Source organism: Phaenicophaeus curvirostris, chromosome 2 (assembly GCF_032191515.1).
Source record: "Phaenicophaeus curvirostris isolate KB17595 chromosome 2, BPBGC_Pcur_1.0, whole genome shotgun sequence".
Classification (NCBI taxonomy): Eukaryota; Metazoa; Chordata; class Aves; order Cuculiformes; family Cuculidae; genus Phaenicophaeus; species Phaenicophaeus curvirostris.
This window is the reverse complement of record NC_091393.1, coordinates 8,702,637-8,723,933: the sequence shown is the minus strand read 5'-3', so window position 1 is coordinate 8,723,933 and position 21,297 is coordinate 8,702,637. Positions and strand designations below refer to the sequence as shown.

At 42.6% G+C, this 21,297-nt stretch overlaps 1 protein-coding gene across 4 annotated transcripts in view; it reads left to right on the top strand.

Annotated features, from left to right (window-relative positions):
• The window catches only part of ANKRD6 (ankyrin repeat domain 6), a 102,041-nt gene that overhangs the window by 18,373 nt on the left and 62,371 nt on the right, over nucleotides 1-21,297 (top strand). The window contains exon 1 of one of the 4 annotated variants that reach the window (XM_069851250.1): nucleotides 16,897-16,962. The exons of 2 other annotated variants lie outside the window; for them this stretch is intronic. The gene's annotated coding sequence lies outside the window, so the exon portion shown is untranslated. Of the gene's footprint in view, nucleotides 1-16,896; nucleotides 16,963-19,889; nucleotides 19,998-21,297 lie in introns of those variants that run through there. One more of the 4 variants, XM_069851251.1, reaches the window with a different exon arrangement.

Sequence of the window (21,297 nt, the reverse complement as noted above, 5' to 3'; positions counted from 1 at the left end):
GTGTTTTTTGTGGTTTAGGATGTTACTTAATTCCTGGTATTTTAAGTATTCGAATGTGAAGGAGTTGGAAGGGACTGAGACTTTGGCAAACAATTTCAGCTTTGCTGATTCCATGGAGAAGGTATAACAAGAGTGGACATGGTGTGAGATGGGTCAGTGCAGCCTTTGCAGATAATTCTTCAAACCTGTTGGCAAAGTTACTCACCTGCTGCTGGGACTATCTTTAGAAATAAGTGTATATTGCACAAACTAAACTTATTCTTGGACTCTCAGGTTATAACACGAGTCAGCAAATGTGTCCTACTAATATATTCAGCCCAATGCGTTTTGATGAAGTAAAGATTTGTACCATAAACTCGCTGCTGTCATTGTTGTGTATTCTGTCCTAGCACAGCCTTTTCTCAAGCATAGCCCTTCCATCTTCCCCGCAAAATCTGCAGCTGTAAAGATCCTACTGGCAGGTCAGCACATGTCTTTAGGAATCCAGGGGGCATTTTTAATGAGAATAGCTTTAGAATGCCTAGTTTGATTTATGAAGGAAAGTAAAAAAACCCACAGAGACAGTGTCCTCTTACCTATTAAAATGTTTGCCTTCTACTTAGTGGTGGTATCAGCTTAACTTTTGCAGATGCAGATTAAATAACCAAATGTTTACCTGTTTTCCATTTAGAAGCATAGACTCTGCTTAAATGCAATGTAATTCCAGAGAGAGGGAAGTGGAAAGGTAAAGAATTAGAGGTCTTTGTTCTAAATTATGGGAGAGAAAACCATTCAGGAATTTAGCATTGGCTATTGCCTTTAGCGTTGGCTATTCCATGCAAAATTTTCCTTTAACTGGCCTGTGAGAAATAAAGATGAAGATATTTTTAGCAGTTTGCTGTACTTTTCTAAGGAAGGTTTTGTAACTTGTACAAAGTGAAGTGAACAGGCAACAGGTCTTTGCTTTCAGTTCCCATTCATCAGCCCAGCTGTGTTAATGGATGCATTTCATTTTTTCTGATTTTGAGTAAGGGTTTACGTTGCAGCAACAGAAATAAGGCAAGTGCAATTAATCTGCATTATTTATATTCTTACATTCATAAGCATAATTCATAATCATGTTTATGGGTATGGAAAACCACTCCAGCCCATGCTGAGGACACCAGTTACAACAGGTGACCTAAGTCTTATCTGCATCTACATTGCCTTTCAGAAGGTGCCAAACCTAATCTGATTTATGCTAAACCCAGCCAGGGGACATAATTTCTCACTGTTCAGTAACACCAACCTCTCCATCTACTCCTCAAAAAAAAAGCTTGACTCCCAACATTCCTCTCATATCTTACAAATATTTGTGTAAGTCCTTGGCAAGAAGCTGGGTCTGTACCTCACCACTAGCCATTCTGCTTCTGATTCCCTGTATGTCTGTTTTTCCAGCACTTACTCCCGTAGTTCAAGTACTGGAGGAGGTGTGTGCTGTGGTTTTAAACACACTGACTGAGTCCTGTGAATCATTAGCATGGGCATCTAGTATGAGAGAATGAGGAGGCAAGGGGTGCTGCTGGATATTAGGTTTTCTGTGGCTTTTATTTAAAAAGGAAATGAAATATGAAAAAACATAATGTGGTGTAAGCCTTAAAGATGTCATCATGTTATGTGTTACTGTGTCGGAGACAGGCCTTCTGTGGTGCAGAAGTGGCTGGGCAGCGCTCAGGAGAGGTAAGAGTGTGCTTTTGTGTGGAAGCTGTGACCTGGAACCCAAGAGCAGGCTCCCACCATTGGGAACAGCAGCTGACTAATTCTGGCAGTTCCTGCCCTCTCTATAATTTGTTTTTCAGCTTTAGTGCTATGTTAACTCCTTCGGGGCAAATGTGTTCCTTAGGTTTCTTGTTGCACTCCTGAACTGACTAATTCATCAAAACTGTATGTCCATTTCTTTTACCGTGTTCTGTTTCATGTATTTACAATGCAGATAAATCTGAAGAAAATGTGTTTCAGGATTTTTGTTTCCTCATTTTAACACCTATCACTGTAGTACTACACTGAGGGGTTAGATCTCTGTGGAAATTTGTTTGCTCTACTAATGATGGTCAATTCACATCAGTTTCAATCCAGGAACTGGAAGAATAATGAGATTTCATCCCTCATCTGATCCTAAGCAGAACTGCCTCTGGAAGTGCAGAGAAGGCATTCTTTGAGAGAAGACTGACACCGTTGCAAAGTCTAGGACCTTGCCCAGATGCCAGATCTAATAGTAAATTAAGAAATTTCTCGCTTCTGTTGGTTCTGCAGACTTTGTTTCAATCTCTTAGTTGGTTTTTGTGAGCTTTAAATCAGAGCAAGCATGAGCAAAATTCTTCTCCCAGCAGTGGTGGTAAAACCTCGTAAAACTTGTGAATTCCTGTGCATCTTATCCTAGCAGGTCTGTCAGTAAATCAACATGCAGTCTTAGGAAGGAGGAAAATTTTCATGTAGAATTTTTCCTAAGCAGATGAAAATACAGATTTGTAGATCTCACCCTACAAATTTGCTTAATAGAAATAATAATAGAAATAGAAATAAATGCCTTATAAGAGAAGAGATGCAAGTCTATTGATGTAAAATGGCAAGTATTGTTCTCTTGTGTAAATAGTTTGTCAATATTATTGGAGGTATCAAAGTAGAAAAAGTAGAAGGGAAACTGTGCTTACCAAGGGTACAGCCCTGCTCTGCTTGGTGGTTCTGACGGAAACTATGTTTGGTAGGACAGGTACAGGGTTGATTTCAGATTCTTCATTTCTTTAGCCTTTGCTGCTTCCTGCTGAACTACCTAGCTATCTTTTTTTTTTCTTTTTTTTTTTTTCTGGTAGCCTGAAACACATTCCAGAAATGTCTTTGTGAGGGAGAAGAGTAAGAGTGCCAAGGCTGCTGATGAATAAGGGACTTTGTGATGAATCTGGTAAAATTGGATCTTTTCATTCAGACAATGGTTCTCCATTACTGAGTGTTTTGTTGCCTTCTTTTGAATTGGAGGGAAGAGGAGGAGATGTTAAGTGTTGTGCTGCAGCACTTCCCTCTAGCCTACCTGAATTACCTGAGGGATGAATTGCTTTGACTGAGGGGGTGGAGGGGGTGGGAAGTGCAGAGGAAAATGACCCATACTGTTAAATCTTAAGATGCAGCAATGGTAATACTGAAATTTAAATTTACATCAAAAGCTTGGGCTTGAATTATATAGATCTGGGCTGAGAAATAATAATTAAAACTTCCAGGTTTAAAATGACTGGTTTTAAAATAGGTGTTCAAGTTTTGTTGACTTCCAGTCACTTGGAATAAATTTCTGTCAAAGTGTTGTTATTCTAACTTTTCTTTTGTTAATACATCAACTTGGAGCTTCCTACAAGGTGAATTTGGATTGCATGCATATTTTATCCAGGCTGCATTGGAATCCCAAACATTGCAGTTCTTCCCTGCTAAGCATACCATGTTTCTTATGGTCTTCCTGGTAATAAGAGCTGTGGCAATTTCTACCTTAACTAGGTGACGTGTAGTGTGTGGTCAGGGCTACAGCAACTGTGTCCCAGGCCTCCACCTTGTTAAAATAATCCATCATACCTCAGATGATAATTTCTGATTACTAACAGGTAGTAATTATGTAAACATAGACATATGAGCTGTCATTTCCAGAAGGGGCATTTGATGCAGTGGAGGAACTGTGCGAAGGAGGTGCCTCTAGTTTGCCAGGTTTAGGAGTCCTTGCTTGGGAGAGTTTGCAATTAACAGTATTCAATCTAATAAATTAGTCTTTAAACCTTAGTTCTTCTTTACGTGACAGGGTATCGTGTAAATGCTTGTAGAATGAATCCATTGTTTGAGACTCCCATGGTGTTTAGCTTAAACACCTTGAGAGAGAAATGCCCTTTAATAGTTAAGTACTTTTACCCGTTCAGTTATTGAAATTGCAGTCTATTGTGTCCATTTGTGATGTTTCCTTCTCTCCAAGTTGAAACATGAAGTTCTGCTGAAACAAACACTACAGCATCCTTTCGGCATTGCCACCAGAGCTGTCAGTCTCTAGCTTCAAGGGAGCTGCCCTGTCTCCACAGATTGCTTCCAGCTTTTTGTTTGGCTGCTGGTGCTTTGGCTTGGCAGTCACTCTCGTCTGGGAGAGCTTTTTAGAAGAGACTAATCCTTATTTTGTATAAAAATCTTCTGGACAAAATGTCTCTCTCTCGAATTAGGCTGCTGCTTTGCACGCTGCATCCAAGTTCTGTGTTTGACTCCTTTATAATGTATAAGAGGTTTGTTTTGGAAGGGTGCACAGCTCCTCCAGGCTGCTTGTCCTCCTGGAAAGGGCAATTGTTGGCGAGTGTAGCAAGATATGTGGCTAGGTGGGACCTCCTTTCCTTCCTTTCCCTCCATCCCCAAGCAAGAAAGAGGAGAAACCAGAAGTGGGTGCAAAAGGATTCAAAGGCAAGGCAGCCTCTTCTCCCTGTTTGTGTGAGGGTAACACGCTGTAGCCCATACCAGCATCTACACCTGATGCAGAGGTGTATTAACACCTCTTCCCTTCTCCCTGCAGACCAAGGATGTCAGATGTACACTCTGCCCTCTGTGATTGTTATGTTGTGGCAGGGCGTCCCAGGAACATGGTCACGCTGAAGAGCCCTCCACATACAAAGGGATAGTGTAGGTCTCCAGGTTCATGAACCACACCTCAGTAAGGGAACATGCTTCTGATTTCTAGCCTGATGGTTTTCTGCATGAAATCTTGCAGACTGACGTAGAGGAGAGAAGACAAGGTGTTGCTCTTTTTGGAATGGTTTCAGTGACTAGTTTTGTCCCCCACCCTGCAAAAGATGATATTATACTGATACACATTTTTTACACATTTTTAAGGGAATGAATCACCTGTCATAAACCAGCATTTCTTCTTTTGCTCAGTTGAGAGAATTTTTCTCCTGGCTGGGGAGCACAGCACTGGCTTCATGGGAGGTCGACAGTAGATCACTGCAGGAAATAGAGATGCAGACACATTCTCTTGTGCTAGCAGGTGACAATCTCCCCTTCCATTGGTCTCCTTCAGTCTTAATAAAATCTTTAATAATACTGTAATAGTGAATCTCAGTTCTTAAGGTGAGCGGTAGGAGCTTGTATCCTTGCCCTGTTTTATTATGGGATCATAGAAAGTATTCAATCTTTAAGTCAGAAAATACTGAATATTGTTAAAATTGCAATGTTCACCTGCCCAGGAAAGGTTACAGCTGTACATTTGCACTTCCTGTAGAATGGCATGGAGGGGAGGAATTTTCTGCCTAATCTAAAAGTTTCAGTGTTTTGATTTGTTTGTTTTGTTTTTAAGGACTGGAATGTTGGCTGATGTTACTGCTACAGATCTCCAGGACGTAGCATCCAGGACTGAACATGTTTTGCGGGCTTCTCTGTTCTCTCATTGTTGCCCTTCTCTCCCTAACCCCAGCTTGCCACTTCCTCATGCATTTTATGAAGACAGAGGGCCCTTTGTTGTAGGATAACCGAAATGTAACATGATAGTGTTGCAGAAGAGCTAGTGGAGTGGTCATTACCAGGTGTCTGGCGTTTCCTATTTCAGGGACATCTGTAGCTATAAGAATGGCTTTGGTCTTACCGAGTCCCTATTGAAGAAGGGAGGGCAGGTTGGGTATGTCTTGTTGTGTGGCACCATCTGTGCAGCCACAGGCCTTCCCAGGGGCTGCAAGTGAACGTGGATGGTGGTGTGAGTCAGATCCTTTTTAACCTCCTGAAAAGGAATGATGCCTACTGCTTGGAGGTGAATGTGGAATCGGGTCTCACAACTTGTGGAAACCTCTGAGCTGGTGGACCAAATGGATATGAAATTCCATACAGAATCTCCTAAAGATCTGACTTTAGACCACATGTTTTCATAAGGGAAATATGGGCAGATCTGTTGCCATACGAAGGCCTCAAGATGGTTTTGTTTGTAGCCCCTCAGAAAGGAAGAAGCTAAGCTTGCAGCATAGGACGTGCTTTTAGTCTGCTGGCCAGACCTTCTCATGTAGATATTCCTACATTTTCTGTTTCACCTTGTATTTTCTTGCAAGCGAGCCTGCACTGATTACAGTGTTGTCTTTTCTGGTGGGCAGACAAATAAAGCAGGTGGTCTGATCATAACTGCTTCTTGAAGACACATCCATCATTTGGTAGGCAAGTTCAATAACCAGAACATGTTTTCTTCATTTTTGAAAATGTGGCTTATGAAATGTGTTCTTTGGAAGTGAAATGTATTTTAACGCACAGTAGAAGTGTCTGATAAAGCGAACACACATAGCCTACAGGGAGAAGTAACTTAATTCTCCTGTCTTTAAGGATTAGTTCCATTTTGGAGCTTCTCTCCGATCAATAATATTAAAATAAGACACTGCTATGGTTGTCTTGTATAGTTGAGCCATAAGGCAGTCAGGATCGGGAAAGCTTTCTCCAATCTGAGATAACAGCAATGTCAGCCTACTGTTCTCTCAGAGAATGATATCTGTGGGGCTTTTTCCTCTATTAAACGGTATCTAGGTATTCTGAAAAGGCTTATTTCAAGTATCCCCTTGCTGAAGGAGGATTCCGCGACCATTACCTGTAATTGTATTCCCATATGAAACCATCCTTTGGCCCATGACCATTTTGTATTTCTTCTGGCAAGAAGATTAAATGCAACGTAAGCCTTGGAACTGGATTCTTACCATGGTCATTGTACAAACTAAATTATTTTAAAAGTGACAGTATTTTTTCATATTCTACTAGTATATATGCTTTTTAATATTCTCTAACTTCATTCATATAAGTGAATAGTTGAGTTCGGAGGGGACTTCAGAGATCTGTGGAAGCTACACACTTTGTGTATTAGAGCAGTGCATTAAATACCTGAAGAGAACTAAATCCATATTCACTGTGCTGTTATTCTGATTGAAGATGAAACCATTTCCCATTCAGAAGCTTTCAGATGTATTGCTGGTCTCCCAGCAGTAGCCTGCCACTACTGATTTTGTGATTAGTTATTGTTTTAAGAGTTACCTTTATGTTACTGCCACGGTTTTGTCCTTCAGCCTTGACTGAGCCTTTGAGCAGTGAGCATCTGGTGAAGGTGATGACACAGATGCAAATGTAACAATTCAGGAAAAGACATCAAGGATGTTTGCACCAAAAGGTTTACATCGAGCATTCGGCTTCTTAGATGAGGGAGTGAGATCTTGTCAGGAGATGAATTGTTCCGAGAGTGATTGGACAAAGTCAATAGGGCATTGCAAGATTTGGTTTCCTGTTATGAAGAGAAATCAAGCTGGTCAAAATCTCAAGCTAGTAAGTAGTCATCTTTTGATTTTTATTTTAAAAAGAGGTCAGAATCTCCAGCTGCTGTAAAAGCTAGCCTCCAAAAAGTCAGCCTCTCCTCCACCTCTTCTCTCATTACTATAATAGATATGATCCTGCTCTTGCCTCTCTTTTCTCCATAGTAAACCCACAACATGTGTGCACTTCAAACTGTGCATAAGTCTCGGGTTTCTGCAGGCATTCACTTCTCTCTTTTCTTATTTGCTTTGTTGTCAAATCAGTAATGTTCATACTATGAAGGAATGAGTCCTTGATGGATTTTAAGGGCTTAAGGCAGCTCCACTGAGTTACAAGTTTGAGGTACAGTATCAGACACAGACCAACAGCTGATTTCTAAATAGCGGCACAGTAACAAATACAGATGAGTAGTATGTTAGATGGGTTGAAATGACAGCAAATCCAGTAATTCACCACTACAGAACTAATCTTAATATCCAGGTGCACAAAGACTTACATGACCATGGTGACCAGGTAGGCCAGCAGGAAGCTAAGCATGGCTCTTCTGCAGATGAGGAGCAAGTTGGACTTGCTGAATTCCTGATCTGATGGTGATTCTTTACTGCTACACTGTAGAAGCAGTGCCTGGACTTGTTAACTAATGACCATGTTCCACCTCCACTTCCCCTCTGTGCTGGTCTGTCCTTGGTGTGAAAAGGCGTGGAAATACTGCATGAAGCAATATGAGCCTCATGCTTATGCCTCTGTTGATTTGGCTTGTCAGCTGGGGACTGAGTTTTCTGATACTTCTGATTGGAAGGTATGGGTGATGGTGCTGGAGGCAGATGTTTCCCTGGTGTCACAGATAGGTTCTGCTCCCAGACAGCTGGTGGTTCTAATGCATGACTTTTACCATTTACGGAGAAGAGATTTATTTTATGTAAATGTACTCAGTTTTCTCACTTTCTATTCTTGTGTTGGAAGGAAGGCAAGATTTTTTTCTTAATATTTTTAAGTGGCGTAGTGAAGCAGGCCATTTAGTCATGAAAATTTGGAGAGAGGAGCAGGGTGGCCAAGGGGTGCCAGCCACATCTGGTAACCCAGACTTTTCACAGAAGTGCTTTTGACTGTGATCATATGTTTTACTTCATAAATTTTTAATGTTAGGACCCTGCAGCCTAGGACATAAGTATAAACATGTTTCAACTCCCTCAAGCTGGAAGGAGGTCAAATTTAGGATTTCTTTTCTCCATATTTGCCCCTTACAGGAAATGGTTGATGTACTTGTGGCTTTCTGAAATGGACGAGGAGAGAATGGTGCATACTCATGAGGACTCTTGTTACTTCATACTGATTTTACAGCCTATCCTTTGTATCTTTTTACCCATTGTATGCTGACTTCATTTGGATCCAGCCGTTGCTGAAATAAAAGGCTATTTCAAGTCTATGTTCACCTCCCTAAAAAGCTGCCATGAGCAGAGGTGACATAGAGAAATACTTTGAATCCACCGGACTTTATAGGGGAGCTGTTTGGTCCCATGGCAATCATTGCTGTGGACATGTAAGAACTGAAATAATAATTCTAGTAGTGTGGATTCTCTTACAGCCCTTCAAGGCAAGTGCTTCTGATTATTTGCTGTTAAATACAAATCAGAAGCAATATGTGCATTAGGATTTGAGAACTGTTGCATTAGCCTTGTGCAAGAGGAGAAAAAGAGTCCTGGTAAATTCCCTTATGCTGAGGGAATTTCTTGTAATACCTATTATCTACAGCATAAATGTCACTGGCTATTAAAAAATAAAAAACAAATGAAGACAAATTGCTGAATATCCATATTTAGTTGGCAGATCAGAAAGCCGTTACTCTGTTCTATGGCTTTTGCTCCAGAAAACTGCATAGTACTTTATCCTGCGCAGTCATTCTGCTGGGCAGCGGAAGGTGTGGGAGGAAGGAGGGTCACTGCATGTTATGAAACCTCTCCTCCAGCCCCACATTAGCAGGCTTCTTTTTTTCTGGCCTGGGTAGTACCTGCTGGCTGCTCGGTGTGGCATTGTTCACCCAAGGATCATTTGTGCAGTGCCTTGGATCCCAGTTTATGCTGAATTAGATCAACCTAAACTGCTATGTAACTTTTCCCCAGTTAGACTGACCTTGGGACTGAACCTGTTCCTGGGGCTGTCTCTGTTTTAATATATGTGTTAGGTCGAAGTATTAACTGTTAGTCAAGTGTACTAGCTAGTTCACAGTTTATTAAAAGTAAAGCTTACAAGCTAATACTGAACAGACTGTCCAAAACTGTGCTAATGTTCTGCTTCCCACCACACGCGGGGACCTGACCTCTTTCCTCTTACCAGTGGTTCTGTATACAAGAAACTTAATTAGTCTTCATAATCTCGCTTGTCAGTAAAAAGAGCTGTGATATGAAATATGAAAGCCCATCTTCCCTGGTAAAGAAAAATGCTCTTTTGCCCTATTATGCGGAAGATAACCAGACTGTATATAAGTGCTGCCCATCTGCTTAACAGAAATGAGTAGGTCAACTCTGGAAGTCTAATAGATGTTATTTACTGACCTTTAATGGCTTTTCTCATCTCCTGAGCGTGTCCCATAGACAGTTTGAGAACTGCTCAGTGCATTAAAGGACAGCATCAGACTGGAGATGTTGTGTGATCCCAGGCAGTGCAGCTGCTTTTGTGGATGTGGTGGGAGCTGTGCTCCAATTTCGGGACTTTTTGTAATCACATCGTAGGAGTAGCAGTAGCTTCTGGTGCTGGGTCCTGAGTAGCTACAGTTGTGAGTTACTTGCAGCCTTGCCTTTTCCCTCTTGTTTGGAAATAATGGTACCATCTTCCCTACAGGAGAAATTGTGAGTTGGGAGGCTTCCTTATGGAGGTTGCATCTGCTGAAGCAGCACAACTTTTTGTGACTGCTGTACTCTGCTTTTATCACAGCAGTCCTTGCTGTGTCATAAAATATCTAAAGGAGACCTTCCACCCTTTTCTGGCTTCCTCAAGATAGATTAATTGCATCATTGAGAATAGTAATAAATATGAATTTGAAATGCTGGGTTTATATTGCTATTTAACCTTTATATTCCTTCCTCAGTGTTTCAATTAAGGCAAATGAAAAATTAAGCACATAACAGGGCTTATTATAAGGTTATGCAAGTTAGCAATATAAATTCATTGTACGGGAGCAAAAAAACAACATGAGAGGTTTCAGGGAGTCTTATGATACTAAGACTGAGATTTCCTAGGCTTAATGGGATCCAGGGATAATCAAACCATCCACAGGTCTGGATCCCAGATAAACATCCAGACCTGCATACAGTTAGATATTACACTGCTGCATCTTTGCCAGTGCTAAAACCCCTCCACCCAAAAGGGACCAAAATGTTGTGTCTGCTTCTATGTGTATGACCCTAACTGCATCCTGTGCTTGTTATAATTCAGGTGGTATGTTTCCTGGCTGGAGATTTGTGGCTGCTTTCAGCCTCTGGAAGCTGGGATGTTGGCACCACTGAATATCTCTTTGAACAGACAAATGTTATGTTGTTTTTTGGTTTTGTTTTTTTAATTTGAGGCAGTCAGTCATCTTCTTACTTTACAAAAATACATTATCATTATTATTATCTTATGTCACTTTCTAAAATCAAAGCACTGGGGCTTGAATAGCTGAGCTTCATTAAGGAGATGAAGTGAATGAAGAGAGGCATCTGGCAGAAGAATGGAGGGCAGGGTAAAAATAGAGGCGTGTGTTAGTATGAGTAGCATTAGTCATCTCTGATATTACATTGCTCATGAACCTCTGCTCCTTCCAAAGCAGAAGACTGAGCCAACAAAGCCAGTTTTCAGGACATTCACACAATGTTCCTTCTTCCTGAAAATAGGTGGCTGAAGCTTGGGGAAATTCGAGGTGTCTTTTGGCCAGCAGAAATCTTTGCCACAAGGACAATTTGGTAACATAACCTAAATAAATATTCAAAAAGCAAATTAGCAATTTTTGTACTGCCTTTTATTTACTTAATTATTTTTTCAATATACCGTTTTCCTAGAACATATGTCCTGATTCATTGTGATTGGCTAACACAAGGATCCTGGAGAGTACAACTTAAATACACTTTTTATTTGTATAGCCTGTACGAAGAGGGTAACTTGCTTTCCACTGGGTTTGGGAGTTTTTGCCTGAGGCTGTAAGGTGGATCAATAGAAAACTGTATTTCAGAAACATTAATGATTTTTCATGCTTTTAATCTTGAGTTAAAGGGTCAGTTTCAAACTTCTGTCCTCAACTCTCTGTTTCTTTTTGTTGTTGTGTTCCTCTTTGGTTTGTTTGTTATTTTCCTCTCTTATTTTTTCGAACTCCCTATTTTCATTTTTCATGTTCCTTTTAAGAACCATAGCTCGGTGCAAACAGTACTGTGTTACTTTCTGCAGTACCACTGGATATCACAGTAAATGTGAAATCAGCATCTCTGTAGCTTGTAAACCAGAAGCAAAGAGAAGTTAAGTGACTCGCTATAGCACAGAGAAAGCCACTGTCAAACCTGGGACTGGAATATGGATGTTCTGGTCACATCACCGACCCAGCTACTTCTGTGTCCCATTGCTGCTTTATTTGTCTGTCTGACCTTTTCAGCTTTTTGTTTTCATTGTTTTCCTAATTTGAGCTCTTCTGGTCTAGGTTGCTTAGGCCTGGCCAGTCTGGAATTGCATTGGGATATGTGTTCACTTGGCTTTCCATAATGCTTTTCATCGTGGCAAGAACATAGGCAGGATACTGTTTCTTCTGATAGCATAAATATGCTCAATTATAATAACATTGTGACATATGGGCTTTTTTCCCCAGCTATGGACAAAATACTTATTAAGAAAGACTACAGTTCACGTATCTACTGGTATCCATGGAAAATGGATGCTTAGGCATAATTTCTGATTTATATAGTTGTGTGGACCATTATATTTAGAGACTGAATGTTTCTTGAAGCAGCGAATGCTTTTTTTGACAATTTATTGAAAATTCCCTCATGTGTCACTGGCTCTATTGTACAAATAGTGTGGTGTAGTGAACAAGGGGGTATGTTAAATGAGAAAAACATGCTTTGATTTAATAGTCAAAGTGCAAGAGCAATGTACTGTAATAAAGGGTGTCAGCTGACAGTTTGCTAATGGGAGATTTTAATAATTTAAGATTTTTAACACAAAGAAATGCAGTAATCCTGTATGCTGAATACTTCTAGTTGGGAAATAAAAGCTGCATGAAAGCCATGTTTCTCATGTAAAGACAGTCAGAATTTCTCTCTGAAATAAAACAGTGGTTTAGCTCTGTAGAAAGTGATGAGACCTGTGCTGATTTGGAGCAGACACAGGAGAACTTCAGCGCTTGCCTCAGACTATTTCTTTTTACTCTGTTTCCAGTGAGCAACTGCAAATGCTTAGCTTTTTCCATGCATTTTTAAAGTAATTTAGTTAGCAAAAATGGGATGATGTGGAAGTTACTTCTCTGAGAGGGGACATGTACTGGCATGGTGTAGTTTAATGCAGTATTTGGTGGCCACATGCAAAATGATTTAAATTAAAAGTATACATATCAGTATTCATACTTAACGTTGAGCTGTCTTGAGGTGGAGAAATGTGGAAGAACATAAATAAGTGGGATAAGTAGCCTGAGATTTCTTTATCAAGTGACGCTTAATGAATCAGACGTGATATTTTACAACAGCATCACTTTATTTTTTGCATCAGTGCTGTTAAGTTGGTTCAAATCACAGTCGGAGTCACATTAGCGTATCTTGTCTACAAAATTTAGTCTCTGCATTTTTTTCCTTTGTGTACTAAAATTCACAGTTCTCTAGCTCCTGCTAGAATGTCCCAGCCTGAGAGGTATCTTTCATCTTTCAGTATTTATATGCTTTATTTGCCTCTAGTTTGTGATTCACTGTGTCTAGCAGGTGGTTTCCTCCAGCACTGCTGCTTAGTCAGTTCATTACTATTTTTGCATTTGCAGAGTTGATTATTCCTATTTGAATGTGAAACTTTGCACTTTATTGACTGCATCCTCTTTATTCCAGATTGTTTCTGCAATTTGAAATGACTTTGAAATGTGGAACCTGTTTCTCTCTAAAACTTTACCATCTGTTATCAGGCACAGATTTTGTATCATCTCTGTTCGCTTGGTCACAAATGGGACTATTGAACAAAACTGGACCCATGTGTCACCTACTTTATTCTGCTCCGTGTCACCTACATTATTCTGCTCCATGTCACCTCCCTGCAAAGTTTCCTGTGGTCCTTTCTGAGAAGTTATGGCTTGTCTCAACATTCCATGGAACTGGTGTTTCCTATTGGGTGGGGAGGCCAGAACCCCATGTAGGATTTGAGGTATGGACTTCAGTTTACAGGTCATGCGTTTGTTCAGTGGCATTTTGAGGACCTCTTGTAGGTTTTCCCTAGTAAGTGTTGGCCGAGATAATTCCCAAGTCTTCGAACATGACTGGTTATTGAGCCAATATTTCACTGACTTTATTGTCATAATCCCAAGATCCCTAGATGTCAGTGATCAGCTCACCATAATTTCATATGTGATACTCAGCTTGCCCGCTCTTTAAGAGAAGGATCCCACCGTTGCTCCATCAAAAGAGTGTTCATGTCGTGCTTTGACTTGGCACCTGCTCAGTGTGTTTACCCAGATCACCAGTGGGATCCAGCAAGAGGACCATCAGGAGTAGGTGGCCAGGTTCGCTGCAGAGTGTAAGCAGGAGTGTCCTGTTGAGTCATCTTAGGTGTCAGTCACCTGTGTGCTCGCGATCTCCTTGCTGGGTTTGGTTTTTACTCCACTTCGGATTTCCTGAAAGCCTCATATGCTGCTTACCAAAACAAAGTTTCCATCCTGTATGGGTATCGCTGGTCACACAGGGAGCTGTGCCGGAGTGAAATGTGGCCTCATCTGCGTTGCTTACAGATGCGGAACAAGTGCATTGGCCTGTCGTGTTGTTTAGTCTCTTTAAGTTTGTTAATGCATAATCATGTGAGAATATAGCAAGAAATCCCATTTCTCCTCACTTCACTCTGCGTGCTGGCTGCTATCTGTATTATTTGCTTTCTTCTTTTCCTTTCTTCTCTCCTAATTCTCACCAGGCATCAGGGATAATGGAGTTTTTCACTTCTACAATGTGTGCAGCACCTGCCATGTGAAATCTCCCATGAGTGAAAGCTTTAACTGATACTTCTCCCAGACCGAGATTAAGGCCTTGGTATTGCTGTCTGGGCTGGACATGTGATTAATTCAACGTCCCTTTATTGTCAGTCTGCCTTTCTGCTCTTCCTCATTAGAAACCAGTGACTCTTCCCCAGTTTATTCATGACACGGAGAAAAGAATGCCGAATGGTACACATAGATAAAGAAAATACATAGCATGCATTCAGCTGGTAAAATGAGCTATTTTCCCACGTGGAGAGGGAATTAAACAGGGAGTGCATTTGCCTCCTGCAGCTGCTGGTAGAAGCCTCTGGCAGGTGGCAGAGCAAGACATATGCAGGGGTGCAGGTACTTGCACGCATGTAGAAAAACTGAACACAGTTCCTGTTCATGTGTAATTCTGTTTCGTGTTTGCACTTTGGTGAAGTGACATGGTGGGTTGGAAATGGCTCTGCTCTTGCGAGCTACCTAGTGTTTCCGTTAGCACTGGATGGCAGTGTCAACAGGGAGAATATTTATTTGCTGATGTTTGTCCGGGAAGGAACTACAAGGAGGAATTTGTGGGTGTGCTTTGGACAGAGTGTGATGCCCCTGGGACATAATCCTTCCCATAATGAATTGCGCAATTTACTGAGTTAGGAATGGGTACATTGATAGTTTGCTGTAACCCTTTTAGCTCTTACATCCAGGGTTTTCTCCACTTCTTAGTGATGTAGTCCTTCCAGACACAGGTGGTGTGAATACGTGCAGCAGTTCCCCTGGGGTGAGGGCTGCAGTGAGTGCAGTTCTGCTCTCCTTTCCCTGCTGCCTCCCAGCTAAGCAGCTGGTGGCCATGCCAGGGCTGCCATTTGGGGCTTGCCCTACTTCTCTTCAGCCTGCATGGAAACACAAGCCCGAGAAGTACTGAAGGAGCTGGCGGATGTGCTGGCCAAACCCCTTTCCATCATCTTCCAACAGTCCTGGAAGACTGGGGAAGTCCCACTGGACTGGAGGCTGGCTGATGTTGTGCCCATCTACAAAAAGGGCCGCAGGGAGGACCCAGGAAACTACAGGCCTGTCAGTCTGACCTCAGTGCCAGGGAAAGTCATGGAACAGGTGATCTTGAGTGCTATCATGAAGCACATGCAAGAGAACCGGGTGATCAGGCCCAGTCAACATGGGTTCACAAAAGGCAGGTCTTGCCAGACTAACCTGATCGCCTTCTATGACAAAGTGACCCGGCTACTGGATGAGGGAAAGGCTGTGGATGTGGTCTTCCTGGACTTCAGCAAAGCCTTTGACACAGTTTCTCACAGCGTTCTGCTTGAGAAACTGTCAGCCTCTGGGCTGGACAGGCGCACACTCTCCTGGGTGGAAAACTGGTTGGATGGCCGGGCCCAGAGAGTGGTGGGAAATGGTGTGAAATCCAGCTGGAGGCCAGTGACAAGTGGGGTTCCCCAGGGCTCAGTGCTGGGTCCAGCCCTGTTCAATGTCTTCATCAATGACCTGGATGAAGGCATCGAATGCACCCTTAGCAAGTTTGCGGATGACACTAAGCTGGGTGGAAGTGTCGATCTGCCGGAGGGTAGGGAGGCTCTGCAAAGGGATCTGAACAGGCTGGACCGCTGGGCAGAGTCCAATGGCATGAGGTTTAACAAGGCCAAATGCCGGGTCCTGCACTTGGGGCACAACAACCCTATGCAGTGCTACAGACTGGGAGAAGTCTGTCTAGAAAGCTGCCTGGAGGAGAGGGACCTGGGGGTGTTGGTTGACAGCCGACTGAATATGAGCCAGCAGTGTGCCCAGGTGGCCAAGAAGGCCAATGGCATCTTGGCTTGTATCAGAAACGGCGTGACCAGCAGGTCCAGGGAGGTTATCCTCCCTCTGTACTCGGCACTGGTGAGACCGCTCCTCGAATACTGTGTTCAGTTCTGGGCCCCTCACCACAAGAAGGATGTTGAGGCTCTGGAGAGAGTACAGAGAAGAGCAACAAAGCTGGTGAAAGGGCTGGAGAACAGGCCTTATGAGGGGCGGCTGAGAGAGCTGGGGTTGTTTAGCCTGGAGAAGAGGAGGCTGAGGGGTGACCTCATTGCTCTCTACAACTACCTGAAAGGACGTTGTAGAGAGGAGGGTGCTGGCCTCTTCTCCCAAGTGACAGGGGACAGGACAAGAGGGAATGGCCTCAAGCTCCGACAGGGGAGGTTTAGGCTAGACGTTAGGAAAAAATTCTTTACAGAAAGGGTCATTGGGCACTGGAACAGGCTGCCCAGGGAGGTGGTTGAGTCACCTTCCCTGGAGGTGTTTAAGGCACGGGTGGACGAGGTGCTGAGGGATATGGTTTAGTGTTTGGTAGGAACGGTTGGACTCGGTGATCCGGTGGGTCTCTTCCAACCTGGTTATTCTGTGATTCTGTGATTCTGTGAAGTGTGATGCAAAGTCCAAGCCAACAAGCTCTCTTGGACACATGCTGATCCTGTGGAGGGGCAGTGTGGATGAACTAAGAGAGGTGGAAGGTGAGACACGTCCGGCCTGGCTGTTACTGCAGAGGGAGTGAAAGCTTTCTTCTACCTGAAGGGGGTTGTGGAGAGGAGGGAGCTGGCCCCTTCTCCCAAGTGACAAGGGACAGGACAAGAGGCAATGGCCTCAAGCTCTGCCAGCAGAGGTTCAGGCTGGACATTAGGAAAAAATTTTTCACGGAAAGGGTCACTGAGCACTGGCAGAGGCTGCCCAGGGAGGGGGTTGAGTCACCTTCCCTGGAGGTGTTTAAGGGACGGGTGGAGGTGCTAAGGGACGGGAGGGTGCTGAGGGCCATGATTTAGTGATTGATAGGAATGGTTGGACTCGATGATCCGGTGGGTCTTTTCCAACCTGGTGATTCTATGATTCTGTGATGGTGAGATGGTTATATGGTGTGTTGGTGGAGAGAGCAGTATGGGCAGGGCTTGCCTTACCCCAGGGCAGAGTGGGCAGAGCTACTGGAGCATTGGGATGCAGGGGTTGGAGCTGGCTAGAACGTGGCTGCAGGGGTATATGGCCAAAGGTGCTGGGAGCAGGGTTAGCAGGTCCAGCGTGGTAGGTGGTGTTACAGAACAGAAGATGGGAAAGCTCACCTTAGATTAACGTAGAGTGTGAAAAAGAATGTGAATTAAAAACCACATATGTAAAAATATATAGATGCTCCTTTCTGAGTAAATTCAACTTTAAGAAAGCTTTGAATGTTACACTGAGGTGGCAGTGAATGAAGGAAAACTTCCTCGTTCTAGGCAGCACAGGAGGCAGCAGCAAGGAGGGAGCTGTCAGCAAAGCAGCAATAAGGCTGGCAGGAAAGGGATAGAGTTTTCCTTCTGCAAGTTCTAAATAAACTTAAGAGTCTGTGAATCAGAAAAGAAAACTAGTTGGGAGATGCATGTGGGGCTTAGTACTTTAACATATTTGGGAGAAAGTAGCTCGAGCTTGGGTCTTAGTAATCTTGTGCCAGTTGGAGGAACCTGACTTGATGGTTTTAGGATGTTTTATGGAGAAAATAAACCCTGGCTTTACGTAGTGCTGAGTGATCACATCAAGTGACCTTGTGACTGTGTAGCTGCCCTGAGAAAATACACAAGCTTTTCTTCTTTGAGTCTGTTCCTGGGAAATGTAAACCAAAGTATGCTTAGGAAACATATAGAAATACTTTAGACTTAAATATACTTCATGCATCTGTATAGATGTCACGGATTTAACCACTGAGAGTCCTGTGGCTGGGAGACTGCTACTGTTTAATGTCCATTCAGAGTGCAAGCTAAGCACTTTGCTCACTGCTCTTCTGCATTTCCTTTATGTGTGAACTGACCTAGAGTTGTGGTTTGAGCTAATAACTCAATGTAAATATTTTTTTTTTCTGAATGCGTTAAGTTCCCTGTGTACCTGAAACTGGCAGCTTTGTTTGGCTGTAGTGCTACAAATCAAGAAACCAAAAGTCAGACCTCATAAGGAAGGTATTTCCACAAGCATTTTGTTTGTGGAGGTCTGCCTCCAGCACAAGGTGAGCTTCATTCTTGCAGCTGTGGCAAATAAGCTCTGACACACCCTTACTGATGCTGCTGCTGCAAGTAATCAGCTAGAGATACTTCCCCGGAAGAAATACTTTTAAATGGCAGTGGAGGAGAAGGCTGTGATTTACTTAGTTTGTTTTTCTCTATGATATTTGCATACTGTAGTAAGTATTATAAACAGCTATACATAATGATATTTTTTTTTATTCCATATGATGCCAGAAATCAAGAGAGAGGTTAAAAAGAATAAGTGGCTTGTAGTGACATTGCCTTTTCCTTTGGAGAACCCAGGAGGAGTCTAGCTCTGAATGCTTCAAATTAATATACTTGTTCTATTTGTGTGGAATATAACGGTATATTTTTATTTTGTGTAATGTGTCTATGAGGCAAGTATAATCATCTGAATATAATGAACATTGAGAATCAGCCTTCTTTGGTTTTGCTCTTATTTGTAGCTCAGTATTAAAGAAGTAGTTACAAAACTATTCATCAGGTGTTTTGGTAAACATTTTTCTATATCTGCCATAGTGATTAAGATGTAATGACTTGTTTGAGACAGACTTTGAAAGAAGCACTTATAATTATAGTGCTATACTAGCTATTACAGGACAGCTGTATTTTTTTTCCCATTATCAAAGAGGTTACAAATTAGTGTCTTTTACTGTGCAAACTCAGTCTTTTTTCTTACATTCAGCTTAATTTCAATTTACAAGACCATGAAAATGAATGTAACAAAAATGGGTATAATCACTCAAAGTTCTGCATTAAGGGTGCCTGAGTGTGAATGGGGGATGCAGAGGTCCGTTTGGAGAAACAGAGCTTTAATTTAGTCTGTAATCTGTGTGTGACAAGCTTAAATGATAGCAGTTTAAAAAGTATGAATGCCTTGGAAGGAATTTAAGCAGCAATTGAAAAGCTTGACTTGTTGACTTGCTGGCTTCTGCTCACATGCATGCATCTCTGCTTGTTTTTCAGACAATTGTGCCAGTGCGATAACAGTTCTTATTTGGCACAACAACACTCCAGTGCGCTGAGACTGTAATGCTTCTTTCAACCCAGCATCTGGCGAGATTAAGTATTAGCGCTGCTGTTTAATGAACAGTTTGCGGATGTGAATGAATATGTGGGATTGTTTTTGTTTCCTCTGGTTTGTAGCCAACAAAGCCGTCGGGATGAACAAAGCCGTCGGGATGAACAAAGCCTTCTGGACTGCCTACTATATAGATTAATTTACAGCTGCCACTTTATATTAGTTGTTCTATTTATTCTGCTTGCGTGCTTTTTGAGGAAACGAGTATTTCTTAGTCAATTGTCTTGCAAAGAGAAAGGAATTCAAGAAATGTGAAGCAAATGAATTCCCGCTAATTAGGTGGGCGTTTGGCAGCTGAGTTGTTTGCTCCCTTTTCTTATGATTTTGTTACTTGAAAAGACTGAAGTTCAAGAACAGAATTTAAGTTGGGGTCTAAACTTTGTTATTGCCCTCCCTCACTTTGTGTTGGTGATGCCGGGGCTCAGTGAGTAGCAGCTATAACCTGGTTTCTTGTCTACCTTCTTAAAAGCCTGGCCCTGCTGAAGGTTTTGACAAGCAGGGCAGTGTACTTCTCTTGCCTCTGCAGCTCTTAAGGTACTATAGGTTTATCAGGAATATTTAATGCTCCTTATTTTTGTGATGTTTCCTTATAATTCTCCTTCCCTTTGTTGCTGTTTGTGCTGAGTCCTAGCTCCACGTACCAACTGCTTGGCGCAGTCAGGAACTGTTGCCTTGTGCTGCTGAGAGTGTCCAAACCTGCACGCAACCCCACAAACCCAGAGAGGTCACTCTAGGTGCTTATCAGCGAGGGCATGAAAGAAATATCTGAGAGTTTATCAAAGAGCCTTATGGATATGTCTGGATATGGTTGATAGAGACTGACTAATGTCTTTGCCCATCTTCTAAATAATTGTCTTGCAGGACTCAAGTAGTTCAGAAGGGGATTAGTTGGCTTATTTATGGCACTGGGAGACACTGGGAGATGTGCCCTTCCCCACCCCCAGCAGATCTGGAGCTCTTTGTTGCCCAGATTACTGAGAGTGGGATCACATTGGGCTAAACACAATCTTCTGCAGTCCTGCAGAGGGGGTTCCTTCTCCCCCTACTCTCTTATGGGTTGCAGGGTGGGGAATTATGCATTGTGGGCCTGTTTGGAAACCAAGTGGAAGATAGCAAGACATGAAACATCCCAAACGTTAAGATGGGACCTTGCAGGGACAGGAGCAACGCCTCTCAGGACCCCGCAGGGGTCATCAACCCCCCCAATGACTGTACATCGCCACCGATGCTGCAGGGCAGGCAAGAGCAAAGGTACTGGGCTGGACCCAGTGGCAGACGGCAGCTGGATTCAGGAACACACGTATCAGGGGACAGAAGGACGGATGAGGCCCTCACTAGATATTGGCCATAGAAGAAGAGACTTGACCCTTGTGGTCCCTCACTTTTATATGGAGTATGACATATATGGCATGCAATATTTCATTGGTCAGTTTGGGGTCCCTTGTCCTGTCCGTTTTGCCTTGCAGATGTGCCCCTTTTTTCCCCTTTGACTTGCAGCATTCCACCAACTTGACTATGACCTTTGTCTCCATAGGGATCAATGTAAACAACAGCCTTTCTGCATACCAGTGCCCTGTTACTTTGGTGATAACTATGAATATTAACCATTAACACTCCTAGAGACACACACTCTCTGAAACACATTCTTAACTTTCAGGAAAAAAAGTTACTTCGAAGAGGCTTAGCTTAGAAAATTGGTTCTGCTTTAGCTCAAACCAGAATGG